General features: G+C 43.3%; 2 pseudogenes; both read left to right on the top strand.

Annotated features, from left to right (window-relative positions):
* Positions 1-245: 245 nt before the first annotated feature.
* Positions 246-1,519, top strand: LOC123807884 (annotated as a pseudogene).
* A 3,119-nt stretch (positions 1,520-4,638) lies between these two features.
* On the top strand, positions 4,639-7,899 carry LOC123807883 (annotated as a pseudogene).
* The last annotated feature ends 1,918 nt before the right edge of the window (positions 7,900-9,817 follow it).

The raw sequence follows: 9,817 nt of genomic DNA, 5'->3' as shown, positions 1-9,817 counted from the left end.
GCAAAGCAAGCAAGCGAAAATGTTAGCACTTACAGGATCTCATAGAAGGGTATACGGGAATCCTTTGTGCTATTTTTTGCAAATTTTCTTTAAATCTGTAATTATTTAAAAAAACACTGGAAAATCTAGTAGCTTTGGTTTTTTTTTTTTGGTTTTTTTTTTTTCACTGTGGCTTGAACCTGAGTCTTGGCCTCTTGCTCTCCTCCCTGAACAACTTGAGTTCCAGCACCTGCTCCAGCTTCTCCATGAACTGTTGGGCCCTAAGATCTGGGCAGTTGCCCACGCACTGGGCCCGTCTGGACAGCAGCAAGGGCAGAGTCTATGCAGGTGCCAGGGACTCAGGCTCCCAGATCTCTGCACCCCACTCCACCAGTGTGCAAGGTGGCTGGGGGGCCGGAGGCCTGGCGTGGGGATGGCTGGGGTCTGGCGGGTATAGGGGGCACCCAAAGCAAGAAGGAGACTATGCGATACCTGAATGACCACCTGGCCTCCTTCCTGGAGAGGGTGAGAAGCCTGGAGGCTGATAATTGGAGACTGGAGCACAAAATCCAGGAACACATGGAGAAGAAGGGACCCCAGGTCAGAGACTAGGGGCATTATTCCAAGATCATTGAGGACCTGAGGGCCAGATCTTTCCAAGTTCTGTGGACAATGCCCACATTGTTTTCCAGATTGACAATGCTCATCTTGCTTCTGATGACTTCAGGTCAAGTGTGAGATGCAGCTGGCCATGTGCCAGTCTGTGAAGAGTGACATCAATGGGCTCCAAAAGGTCATTGATGACACCAGTATCACTCCGCTACAGAAGGAGACATAGATTGAGGTTCTCAAGGAGGAATTGTTCTTCATGAAGAAGAACGATGAGAAGGAGGTAAATGGCCTACAAAACCAGACTGCCAACTCTGGGTTGACTGTGGAGTTGGATGTCCCCAAATCTCAGGACCTCAACAAGATCATGGTGGACATCCGGGCCCAGTATGATGAGCTGGTTTGGAAAAACCGAGAGGAGTTGGACAAGTTGAGGAGAGCACCACAGTGGTCACCTTGCAGACCGCTGAGACCTTGCAGACTGCTGAGATAGGAGCTGCTGAGATGACACTCACAGAGCTAAGACGTACAGTCCAGTCCTTGGGGGTTGACCTGGACCTGATAAGAAAGCTAAAGGCCAGCTTGGGGAACAGCCTGAGGGAGGTGGACACATGTGCTATGCCACGCAGATGGAACAGCTCACTGGGATTCTGCTGCACCTGGAGTCAGAGCTGGCCCAGACCTGGACCAAGGGGCAGCACCAGGACCAGGAGTTTGAGGCCCTGCCAGACAACAAAGTCAAGTTGTCAAGTTGGAGACAGATCACCACCTACCACTGCATGATAATAAAAAAAATGGGGAGGACCTTGATCTTGGTGATGCCCTGGACAACAGCAACTCCATGTAATGCATCCATAAGACCACCACCCACCCGACTGTGGACAGCAAAGTAGTGCCTGGGGTTAACGACACTGAAGTTCTGAGGCATTAAGGCAGCAGAGGTGTGACACCCTTTGGGGGCAGGAGGCCAATTTAAAAAAAATTTTTTTCAGAGGTCATTGAACATTTAAAAAAATGGAAAGTCTAGTAATTTTTCTTCCCTTTCCCCATACAAGGCCTTTCATCATCTTTGAAAAATAGCTTAGAGTTGTTAAAATTCAACCCAGTAAATTTGAAGATTTAGTTGGTGTTGGTTAAGCAATTCATGATCGGGCAGCATCCCATCTAGCCACTGGAAGGGAGCTCTGATGAGCTGTAGGACATGGAAAGCTTTCGTAGGTAGAAAGAGGGTGGGACTAAGAAATTAAAACTGGATTATTTCAGGCAAGGACACCTTCCCCTAGGGGAAGGTAGAGGGTCTTATCAGGCAGATTACCTCACTGGAGTTGATCAGGAAACCCCAGCCTGATTGATTACATTTCTGGGAAAGGTTGAAACTGCAGTTAGAATCAGGTATTAAATGTAGGTTTGGATCATGGGCTTTCAGCAAGAGTGATACCATTTTGGGTCCGTGCATTTCTGTTTAAGATAGTAAATTATGTGGATGAAAAAGGGGTTCTCTATTAAATTATAAATTCCTAACTAGGCAGTTCATGGTGGGCAGTCACAGCCCAGGACAATACCTTCTTTAGTGAAACATTTTAAAGCTATCCATTTGCATTATTCTTATGCATCTGGGTGGACACACCTTTGAAATGCCAGAAGTAATCCTTTTCTCCAGAACTGCCAAGGGAGCACATAATCTTGTTAACCTTCCTGTACCTGGCTTTCTCCTGCCTTCCTGTAACCTTCCTTCCTCTCCCTCCTTAATTCCAAACTGCAAAAACAAAAATAAAATAAATATTTAGAATAAAAGAAACTGCAAAACGGTCATTCTCTGGAGTATCTGAGATCTTGCTTCTCAACTGTGGTCACCAGTTTTGGCTCAGATAAACTCATAAAAATTCTCTATAGGTTTGGATGTTTCTTATATCAATGACACATAGGAAAACTGTTTTAAAAATGTAGCAAATTGATAACATGGTGGTGAGATTCTGGAAGATTTTAATTCTATCAAAAATTGTCATTATTTTTCAAATAAAAACTATATCATTATTAAAATATATGTTGCCTTAGTAATCATAAAAACCTATGTAATGAATATTAGTGCAAATGTCTTTTTTTTTTGAGAAGTAAATTCTTGCCTGCAGGGATTCAGATAAGAAATTTTTAAGAAAAACCAGACTTTGAAGGGTAAAGGGAGTTTAAAGTGAAGAATATTTACACTTAAAACATGGAAAATTCATATACTATTTGCTAAATGCTTTGGCAATAACCCCTGACTATTGTTTTGCCTTAAAGGTGCTTGCCAGCCTATTCCCAGTGGAAAGAAAAGAAAATGTCAGGTAGACTCTTGTGCAGGAAAAATCAGATTTTTCCTGGGCTCCTCCAGATCACCAACAATAGTAGTTTCATATTCACTGAGGGATTACTCCTTTTTCTTCAGGTCAGAAAACCCTGTGAATAAATCTTTTCTGCTCTGTTTTCATAGCATAAAAATACCCATCCAACTGCCTTCAAAGAGACTGTTGTGGCTTCAGCAGATGGCTCCTTGCTCAGCATTGTAATATCCCAAGAGAAAGACAGTACATAAACATAACATTTGGTCATTTCCCTTAAGCAAGCACAATCCTAATAATATTTATGGAAGGTTGCAAGGAACTGCTGGATGCAGCAGCCAGGTGACCATAAATGACAGAGAAAATTCACCTGAATTGGTTCAAGATATGCGTTGCCAGGAAACTATGCCCACAGGCAAGTAATCGTATTGATTCCCGGGAAATGGTGACACTAAATGAATAGACAGGTGCAGACACACAAACACCATTTACAATCTCTTTTCCCCTCAGAGAGATGAAAGGTTTGCTCTTATTTTGTATTAAAAAAGGTGGAAGATTTTGAGGAAAATGAAGAATAGAAATGCTTATTTCTATCATCACAAAATTTATTATGTTATATTTACAATGTCCTTTGCATACATTATTTTTAATTCTCCAAACAAATTTTTCTCTTTTTGCAAGTGAGGAAATTACATCCTAGAGAGGTTATTTCCCCAAGGTCACACAGGAAGGGGTAGATAGAGTTCGGGTGTGGGACCCAGACCAGTTTGAATTCAGCCAGGACCCCTCTCACCATAGCTGCCAAATGATCGTTTTCTTGTGGTCAGAGGAAAATATTAAAATAAATAACAAGAAGAAACTTCTTCATGGAATGTTGGACATGGATTTAGATTCTGTTTGTGAGAATAGATTGAATGTATGTTTGCCAGGGAAATTTTTTTCTGGTGTTTTCCTAATACATGCCAGGGGCAAACATTGTGGGGCCCATTAGACTTCAGGTGTGCGGAGGCCACCACTGAGTCTCTGTTGTCTGTGACACCTGCCACAGAATGGGAGCAAATGGGATGACAGGGCTTCCAAGTGTGTGGCCAGCTAGGTGTCACTCGCTAGCTGTATGACCTGGGGGAGTCCTTTCATCTATATACATGGGGACCATGGTACCCATGTTGCAGAGGAGTTAAAGGGGCTCGAATTTTATTCTACAGCTCTGGAGGCAAGAGTCACGTCATTTTTATAAATCAAATTTAACTTGACTTCATTCCCTGTTTAACAAAGTGGAGGACTACAGCGGAATGGAGATTGAGGGGCTGCTTGAGGGGGTGTATGGAAAACAGAGAATAGTCTTTATTATTCAGTCCATCTAATTGCCACTGGGCAGGTGCTACATTTGGGAAAAAAAAATTGCTAATAACTTGACTCTCCGTTTCTCCCTTGGGAGCTAAATGCTGGGTTGGTCCAGCTAAGGCTTCAGGCTACTCACCAGCTGAACACATTCCTGACATTCTGCAAGTAAAAGCTGGTTTCTTCCTTTGTACGATGGGAATGACAATCCTCGTCTCCCGCTGTTAGACAGAGGGATACAAGAACATCTAGAATTCCCTGCCACAGTGGTCAATATGGTAATAGCAAATTTCATACATCATGGTGATAGTAAAAAAAATTTATAATTTTGTTTTTTAAAAAGCAAAATCATCATTTAGTCATTCCTATAGAGAGCCTGACTCCATAGGATATGAAGCTGGAACCCGGGAATCACCTTCTCACAGGCGGGAAGAAGAAGAAAAACACAGATGACAAAGCAAAGACGTGAAAACCCAAACGCGTCAGGCCACAGCTACTGTCACAGAACCCAGAGGTCAGAGTGAGAGTGATGGTGGACAATGAAGAAAAACACACTGAAGCAACATTAAAGTGTGGTGGTTAAGAGCTAGAAAATTGGGACAACTGTAATAGAATAACAATAAAAATGATTTAATTAAAAAAAAAGAAAGTCCAACATAATTATTTAATCAATGTATAAAGTGTTTACTTAGGAGCAAGGCCTAATAAATTGGCAGATAAGCAATACACATTCAACAAAAGTAGGGTGTTTATCTGTGTACATTCTGAGGGGAGATAAGGATAGGATAAGATTTTCCCTTTAGTTATTCAACAAGTTCTTATTACTTTCTATATGCCAATCACCATGAAAGATATTTGGAATTATTCCTCTCATTTATGTGTCTAAAATAGATGCATTTTATAATGTAAAAGGCAAAGAAAAATATAAAGGATCATTCTTTTTACCAAGTAGTCTTGGGCAGGCAAAGCTGTTCTAGAATGACTCGACAATAATATCAACTACCCAGATTCCGTTTCTCTCCCTGCTCTGCCGTCATAGAGATGACAGGTACAGCAAGCAAGGGACAGCAAAGAATGGTTTGATCGACTGTCATGCCTTGTCCAAAGGGGGGCCACTAGCTTCCCAGGCTGCAACTGGTGGACCATTAAAGTCCTCCGTTCAAACACTTAGCTGCCCATTTTATTTGCAGCATTCCTTTACAGGTACCAAACTGTGTATGAGTTAGAAATTGAGTTTGGCTGCTAATGACAGGGGCTCAAATGCTAGTGGCTCCATCTGTTGTTGCACTTTTTTCAAGTAATGAGAAGTCTAGTGGGAGGTGGCCCAGGGCTGGAACAGAGGCTTTGCTGTGTCATCAGGAATTCAGGATGTTCTTATCTTTCTGTTCAGTCATCCCGAGCCTGTGCTTGTAATCTCCTGGGCACAGGATGGCTAATCCACTTGCAGCATGGCCTCTGCACTCCTGGTGAGATAAAGAAAGTGAAGGGCACAAGGCACCCCTCAGCTGAGCACCTATCTGCACCTCTCCATTGGCCTTTCCCAGAAGTGCCACCCAGCAACTGATCACTCATTGGACAGAACTATATCACATGACTGTTGTAGCTTCAGAGAGCTTGGAACACATGTTTTTGGCCAAGTCCAGGCACACTGACTCTTTGAGGTTGGAGATTTTTCAGTAAAAAGAAGATGGGGAGAAAGAGTACTGGGCAGGCATCTAGCAGCAACTGCCAGAAACCAATGGCCCATGCAGTACAGGGCTTCCTCTCGCTTTACGGCACCTCTCTGATGAGAGGTCATGGCTGGCCTCTGAGACGATATCCCGCCAAAAACCAGCCGTGATCTCGAAACATCAGATCATTACAGATTCACATGTATCTGTTTAGATGCCTTTTCTGGTAACAAAAATATTTCCCATTTTTATAGGATTCTTTCTCCAGTTATTTAACAAGTTACTGAGATTTTTAAATGTATTAAAATGTTTTCAGATCCATCACTGTCATGAATGATGTTAGGAAGTATTGCCAGAAGCCAAACATTTAAACGGCTTTAACCATGGCATCAGAAAAACTACAATTACATTCAGGAAAGAACTGCTGGGTGTGTGACATTAAAATGCAGTTCCCCAGGCAACTGAGAGGCACATACATTCAGTAACAACAGAGATTCCGCACACTGCCAAGATCTTACAGAATTTGCAATACCTTTTATTTATTTTTCATTGACAGTTAAATTATCACTTGAAAGCATGTGCTGACTAGAAAACAAATCCTCCACACTACTCTGGATAAATGAGGCTTCCTCCAGAAATAGCTACCACACTCATTGTGGAGCAGATCAGGGAGCAGGCGAGTGCAGGGGAAATGTGCACATGGGGTGCACAACCTTTCCCTCAGACATGGCTGTGTTGGAGATAGTGCCCTTTGCAGATATATGTTGGTCAGTGTCCAGATAATCTTTGGCCCAGTTGACAGAGGGCTGTTCCAGTGTTCTCATCACACATGAGTTTGACAGCCCTTCTTGAACTGGACTATTTCACAATGTCCAGTTGAGAACTCAAATGTGTGAGCATTTGGGGTCATGGTAGACGTTGCTTGCATAGCAGTGCGGCTACCACGAAGGATGAGCAGCAGGTAGGGGGCCATGAAGGAGAGCTCCTGGATTTCCTGCAGGACCTGCATGCGTGGTTCTTCCAGGACTGCCTGCCTTTGGGGTTTTGCCTGGGCACTATTTTTCATCTGAGACCTGTGGATTGACAATTGCAATTTTTTGCACTTTTGCAGCTGGGTGTGTTGGATTCCTTAGATGTGGTGAACAAAGATAATGTAATAGAGTGGATTTACTCCTGGCAGATCCTTCCCACAGAAGACAGATCAAATCTAAATCACCTAATCTCTGTGGTTTCTGAGGCTCCTTATACCTGGGTATTCCACTCAATCTCTCAAAGAATTCTTATGACAGTGGCCACATAGCAGTGACCTACACCAGCCTTTCATGCTTAGTTATTCTTGGAGATGACCTAAGCTGAGTAAATGAAGAAGCTTGCTTAGCAGGCTTGAGAGCCTTTAGTCAAAGATGTAAGTTTTTCTGCGGGATCCAAAGGCAGTGAAAATGGCATGCGATTTGTTCTGTGCTTCCTGTATTTGCTGTATGCTGGATAACTGGTCCAGCATGCATGTGAAAAAAGCCATCAACTATGTTAGAAGTATGTCCTATGACAATGGGTTGGCACAGGGAGCTGGACTTGAATCTCATGGAGGATCAACTTTTTGTGGTATTGCATTGCTGTGTCTCATGGGTAAGCTAGAAAAAATTTTTTCAGGAGAAGAATACAGTAAAGAGGTGATGTAAAATGAGGCAACAAAATGGTTATCAGGGAAGACCAAATAAGCCTGTAGACAGCTGTTATTTCATTTTGGGTGGTCTCGCCTCATGGCGGGATTTGCCAAGTGGCCAGATAGTCATCCAGAGGCTTAATATGCATACTTTGGGATTTGTGGCCTATTGGTAATGGAGGAAAGTGAAATTTGTGAAGTTCACCCTGCCCTGAATATAACTATGTGGACTTCTGAACACCTTCGAGATCTCCATCAGAGCTGGCAAACACCAAAGGACTCAAAACAATGCTCAGAGAGTGTACATATCTCCACATGAATGACTTTCGATTGGAAGGGTGGAGGATTTGTAGCATAACTGTAGCTCAAGGTTAAAAGCCATTTATAATGAAGTGTGCTTTTTTTTTAAAAGGTAGAGTCTTACAATCAAATCTTGTGCTGGTGTCACTTTGGGACATGGTCTTGAGCCAGTATTTGTAGTGGGTTTCAACAAAATCTTTGGCATTTGAACCACAGCGGACTCTGTTCTTAAACATTTATACTGTATTTCTAAGAAGTTCTTTGAGGAAAATTAACTGTATATATGTAGGTTATCTTTTTTTATTTATTGAAAGATTTTATTTATTTATTCTATTTTTAGAGAGAGGGGAAGGGAGGGAGAAAGAGATAGAGAGAAACATCCATGTGTTGCGTGGGTCACCGGCCAGCAGTGACCACGGAACGCTGTGGATGGCTCGACGATAAACACTCGAGAAAAAACACATGCACAGAGACAGACCAGTTTCTGTGGGGAAGTAGGGACGAAATGGCCAACCCCCCCCCCCCCAGTGGGGAGCGCGCTGATTTACCATCCATGTCCATACCTGCTTTTATTGGGCTCACTTTGCATAATAATTCAGGTAAAGTACAGTACTCATTAGGGGAAGTAAGGAACCATAGAAAACAAGGAACTCTGAGGGTCTATTTTGAGTCGGGGTCAAAGAGCTGTAAGACTGAGGAACAAACTAACTTCCTCTTTGGACCCCTCTTATTCAACTGAGAGCATTCTAAACAAAGAAGATTTCACAGTAATTTACATATTCTTTCTTAGGCCTGATCACCCGGGGAATCCGCCCTTTTCAGCACAGAGCTGCACCACCCTGTCATTGTTTCAGGCTTAGGTGGAGCAAGGGAACTAAGGCAGCTGAGAGACAGGAGTTTTTCTCCCAGATGCTGAGAACTCAGGCTATGTCAAAGCCGAGGAGCGAGGGCCCATCACCCCCTTTTGTTGCAGCCCCCCAAGTCCTTCTTTTGGGGGGCCTCCCAAAGTGATTGTGCCTGTCTTAGGTCGTTCCCCCCTTGGGGAATCTTACCTGTCTTTGGCTAACTGACCAAGCTTTTTAGGGTTCAGTTATGAATAAAGCAGCAGAAGCAGCATTCCTGCCAGGGAGATAAGCTTTTGTTTCCTTGCTGGCTTACAGTTCCAAGGGCATTCCCTTAGCCTTAGCCTAGGTGGGGGTTTCAGCTTCTGATACCAGTCAGGGCGGTTCCCAACACATATGTGAGAGTAGCATCAGTGAGTTGCCTCTTGTACATGCCCCAACCAGGGACTAAACCTGCAACCTAGGCATGTATACTGACCGGGAATCAAACTGGTGACATGCTTTATGGTACAATACCCAACCAACTGAGCCACACCAATAAGGGCTGTAGGTTATCTTTTAAAAAACTCTTCAGCACAAGTTGTATCATTATAAAATGGACACCTGGCTGGTGTAGCTCTGTGGATTGAGTGCAGGCCTGTGAACCAAAGCATCTCCGGTTTGATTCCCAATCAGGGCACATGCCTGGGTTGCAGGCCATATCCCCAGTATGGGGTGTGCTAGAGGCAACCACACATTGATGTTTCACTCCCTCTCTTTCTCCCTCCCTTCCCCATCTCTCTAAAATAAATACATAAAATCTTAAAAGTAAAATAAAATAAAATGGACACAAATCTTCAAAACAAGTTTATAGTTCACACAGAATTGATAATATTTGGGTGAACACTTAGTGATCATTTAAAAAAAGTCTGAGAGTCCAAAGGCTTGACAAGGGAGAGGGCTGATGGTGTCAGTTCTGGTTTGAGACAGCCCGAGAACCAGGAGCTGGATGATCAATGTCAGAGGGCAGGAGAAGATGGATGCCTCTGCTCAAGCAGAGAGGGAATGTGCCTTTCCTCCACCTGTTTGCTCTACTCAGACCCTCCATGGACTGGA

This window comes from Phyllostomus hastatus, unplaced genomic scaffold (genome assembly GCF_019186645.2).
Source record: "Phyllostomus hastatus isolate PE091 unplaced genomic scaffold, TTU_PhHast_1.1 phas_scaffold_501, whole genome shotgun sequence".
Taxonomy (NCBI): domain Eukaryota; kingdom Metazoa; phylum Chordata; class Mammalia; order Chiroptera; family Phyllostomidae; genus Phyllostomus; species Phyllostomus hastatus.
This window is presented reverse-complemented; position numbering and strand designations above follow the sequence as displayed.